Below are 4,694 nucleotides of genomic sequence, written 5' to 3' on the forward strand. Positions count from 1 at the left end.
AACTGCGGCGGATCGCTGGCTGGCATCGTTTATGGTTAGAACTAGGGCGGTATCTGATCGCCTTCGAACCTCTAACTTTCGTTCTTGATTAATGAAAACATACTTGGCAAATGCTTTCGCTTCTGTTCGTCTTGCGACGATCCAAGAATTTCACCTCTAACGTCGCAATACGAATGCCCCCGCCTGTCCCTATTAATCATTACCTCGGGTTCCGAAAACCAACAAAATAGAACCGAGGTCCTATTCCATTATTCCATGCACACAGTATTCAGGCGGGCTTGCCTGCTTTAAGCACTCTAATTTGTTCAAAGTAAACGTGCCGGCCCACCGAGACACTCAACAAAGAGCACCCTGGTAGGATTTAAACGGGGTCCGCCTCGGGACGCGAAAGCACCCCTTCGGCTCGCCCCACCGGCAGGACGTCCCACGATACATGCCAGTTAAACACCGACGGGCGGTGAACCAACAGCGTGGGACACAAATCCAACTACGAGCTTTTTAACCGCAACAACTTTAATATACGCTATTGGAGCTGGAATTACCGCGGCTGCTGGCACCAGACTTGCCCTCCAATAGATACTCGTTAAAGGATTTAAAGTGTACTCATTCCGATTACGGGGCCTCGGATGAGTCCCGTATCGTTATTTTTCGTCACTACCTCCCCGTGCCGGGAGTGGGTAATTTGCGCGCCTGCTGCCTTCCTTGGATGTGGTAGCCGTTTCTCAGGCTCCCTCTCCGGAATCGAACCCTGATTCCCCGTTACCCGTTACAACCATGGTAGGCGCAGAACCTACCATCGACAGTTGATAAGGCAGACATTTGAAAGATGCGTCGCCGGTACGAGGACCGTGCGATCAGCCCAAAGTTATTCAGAGTCACCAAGGCAAACGGACCAGACAAGCCAATCCGATTGGTTTTGATCTAATAAAAGCGTCCCTTCCATCTCTGGTCGGGACTCTGTTTGCATGTATTAGCTCTAGAATTACCACAGTTATCCAAGTAACGTGGGTACGATCTAAGGAACCATAACTGATTTAATGAGCCATTCGCGGTTTCACCTTAATGCGGCTTGTACTGAGACATGCATGGCTTAATCTTTGAGACAAGCATATGACTACTGGCAGGATCAACCAGGGAGCTGCGTCAACTAGAGCTGAGCAGCCGGCCGCCCGGGAGTGTGTCCCGGGGGCCCGCGCGAACACGCAAGCGTCCGCTCAATTATTCTGCAAACAGGAGGAGGCCGAGCTCCCCTGCACGATACACCTCGAAACCCTCTCAGGTCCCGGCGGCGCGCAGCGCCGTCCTAGGTACTTGGTCGGTTTCGAGAGAGGCGCAATCGCCCGGAGTTAGGCGAGTAGACGGTTTTAGTGCGAACACCCTTGCTCCCAACTGAGCTTGCCGCTGCCGACAGAGGCCCGGGAGCGTGCTGTCGTGGCATTGCCGGCGGGAGACAACACGCGCCACCTATGGTGACCGGCAGCTCCAACGCCAGCGCCACACAAGGGCAAAGCCCCACTTGGGTGCAGAAGCGAACTCTCCCAGCACAGCGCACGCGCCAACACGTCCGCACAACTGCGATACAAACCACCTGCGAGAACCGCTGGGGCGACCGAGCAGCAGACGGCGTCGCGGCGCCGAGTGCCAGGCGGCGGCGCATCCTCAACGCACACAGTCCTCAATCAGACCAGCACACTGCAGATGTCCACCGCGCTTCGCACCGGGCTCGGCTGAACCAACTTTGGCCGCCAGGCGCCGCGTGCAGGGTGCGCCGCAGCGTAGCTGCGCCGCCTGCCGGGCCCGTCGGCTGGCGCTCCTGCCACTCGGCGCCCCCCACCAGCCGCCTGTTGCGCGTGCGCCCACGCAGCGCGCGGCCAACACGCCGGGCGGCCCCCCTTCACCGGCCGGGAACAGTCCCACCAAGCCACCGCCGCGTATCGCTTCATACCCACATGGGCCTAGTCACGCGTGTGGATGTGGCGGGTACCGCTGAAACAACCGGTTAATAGCTGTACCGATCGTCGCCATCACAGATTCACCTCCAGCGTGAACAACCGCTCAACAACGGATTTCCAGTTCATTTGCGTATCTTGGGCAGTAAACGTAGATGTCCACCTACATTTGCGAATTCAACAATTCTTGCATGCCAGGATGTCATGTGTCACGACACGCTACATCAGACCACATACACACTGCGACATGTGCAGAAGAGAACACGTGGAAGGTGGCCCGCGCACGTATGCGATGTACCTTCCGCGATCCACTGTCAACCGGCATCTGCGGCATGTCCCAGATATGGAACGCGGTCCACCAGGGTAGCACTTTGTGTGAGGCAATACGACAAAGTCGGAATACACGCGTCACTACATCAGACGGCTCACGCTGACCTGACCTGACCTGACTCACCGCACCACCACCCCCAGCGACCCAGGGTGACATACAATGCGTTCGTACGTTCCTCCCACACGCCTCTACGGCGTACCACAGTGCAACCTAGCTGTTATTGGGAGACGAGACAAGTAGCATCAAGCACAACATATGGAAATTGAGATTCGACACCGTTGGGCACAGCCAGCGTACGGTCACACGTATCACACTACTTCACTCTGTACGTAACGACCGATGATCGGTACAGCGTGTGGGTTACGCGTACGACATCAGCGGACAATGGACACAGACCATACCACGACGTACACTGAGGGCGTCGACATCTGAATGCAACTGAACAGCTGCGAGGCTCATTTAACACTCAAACGCCAGACCGACCAGCTTGAGAGGACAGAGACACAAAGAGGGGGACAGAGGGGGACAGAGGGGGGGGAGGGGGGGGGGTCGGCGATATAGTCCTATTGCAGTACAATTGACAGTGGATAGCAGGAATATGTGGAAAGTAAGCAACACTCGCAAGACATCTACATGAGGATAACAACGACACCAGAGATTCCGAGCAGTGAACTATGTTAGGCAAAGGGACAACGTGGGTTAGGTTAAGGGACAACGTGGGTTAGGTTAAGGGACAACGTGGGTTAGGTTAAGGGACAACGTGGGTTAGGTTAAGGGACAACGTGGGTTAGGTTAAGGGACAACGTGGGTTAGGTTAAGGGACAACGTGGGTTAGGTTAAGGGACAACGTGGGTTAGGTTAAGGGACAACGTGGGTTAGGTTAAGGGACAACGTGGGTTAGGTTAAGGGACAACGTGGGTTAGGTTAAGGGACAACGTGGGTTAGGTTAAGGGACAACGTGGGTTAGGTTAAGGGACAACGTGGGTTAGGTTAAGGGACAACGTGGGTTAGGTTAAGGGACAACGTGGGTTAGGTTAAGGGACAACGTGGGTTAGGTTAAGGGACAACGTGGGTTAGGTTAAGGGACAACGTGGGTTAGGTTAAGGGACAACGTGGGTTAGGTTAAGGGACAACGTGGGTTAGGTTAAGGGACAACGTGGGTTAGGTTAAGGGACAACGTGGGTTAGGTTAAGGGACAACGTCGGTTAGGTTAAGGGACAACGTCGGTTAGGTTAAGGGACAACGTCGGTTAGGTTAAGGGACAACGTCGGTTAGGTTAAGGGACAACGTCGGTTAGGTTAAGGGACAACGTCGGTTAGGTTAAGGGACAACGTCGGTTAGGTTAAGGGACAACGTGGGTTAGGTTAAGGGACAACGTGGGTTAGGTTAAGGGACAACTTGAGTTAGGTTAAGGGACAACTTGAGTTAGGTTAAGGGACAAATTGAGTTAGGTTAAGGGACAAATTGAGTTAGGTTAAGGGACAAATTGAGTTAGGTTAAGGGACAAATTGAGTTAGGTTAAGGGACAACTTGAGTTAGGTTAAGGGACAAATTGAGTTAGGTTAAGGGACAAATTGAGTTAGGTTAAGGGACAAATTGAGTTAGGTTAAGGGACAACTTGAGTTAGGTTAAGGGACAACTTGAGTTAGGTTAAGGGACAACTTGAGTTAGGTTAAGGGACAACTTGAGTTAGGTTAAGGGACAACTTGAGTTAGGTTAAGGGACAACTTGAGTTAGGTTAAGGGACAACTTGAGTTAGGTTAAGGGACAACTTGAGTTAGGTTAAGGGACAACTTGAGTTAGGTTAAGGGACAACTTGAGTTAGGTTAAGGGACAACTTGAGTTAGGTTAAGGGACAACTTGAGTTAGGTTAAGGGACAACTTGAGTTAGGTTAAGGGACAACTTGAGTTAGGTTAAGGGACAACTTGAGTTAGGTTAAGGGACAACTTGAGTTAGGTTAAGGGACAACTTGAGTTAGGTTAAGGGACAACTTGAGTTAGGTTAAGGGACAACTTGAGTTAGGTTAAGGGACAACTTGAGTTAGGTTAAGGGACAACTTGAGTTAGGTTAAGGGACAACTTGAGTTAGGTTAAGGGACAACTTGAGTTAGGTTAAGGGACAACGTGGGTTAGGTTAAGGGACAAATTGAGTTAGGTTAAGGGACAACTTGAGTTAGGTTAAGGGACAACTTGAGTTAGGTTAAGGGACAACTTGAGTTAGGTTAAGGGACAACTTGAGTTAGGTTAAGGGACAACTTGAGTTAGGTTAAGGGACAACTTGAGTTAGGTTAAGGGACAACTTGAGTTAGGTTAAGGGACAACTTGAGTTAGGTTAAGGGACAACTTGAGTTAGGTTAAGGGACAACTTGAGTTAGGTTAAGGGACAACTTGAGTTAGGTTAAGGGACAACTTGA

At 51.7% G+C, this 4,694-nt stretch overlaps 1 non-coding gene across 1 annotated transcript in view; it reads right to left on the bottom strand.

Annotated features, from left to right (window-relative positions):
* The window catches only part of LOC126333362 (small subunit ribosomal RNA), a 1,893-nt gene extending 756 nt beyond the window's left edge, over positions 1 to 1,137 (bottom strand). Inside the window, exon 1 of the ribosomal RNA XR_007564130.1 lies at positions 1 to 1,137. This exon is cut by the window's left edge and continues 756 nt beyond it. This is a non-coding gene — a ribosomal RNA (small subunit ribosomal RNA).
* Between the last annotated feature and the right edge of the window lie 3,557 nt (positions 1,138 to 4,694).

This window comes from Schistocerca gregaria, unplaced genomic scaffold (genome assembly GCF_023897955.1).
Source record: "Schistocerca gregaria isolate iqSchGreg1 unplaced genomic scaffold, iqSchGreg1.2 ptg001577l, whole genome shotgun sequence".
Classification (NCBI taxonomy): Eukaryota; Metazoa; Arthropoda; class Insecta; order Orthoptera; family Acrididae; genus Schistocerca; species Schistocerca gregaria.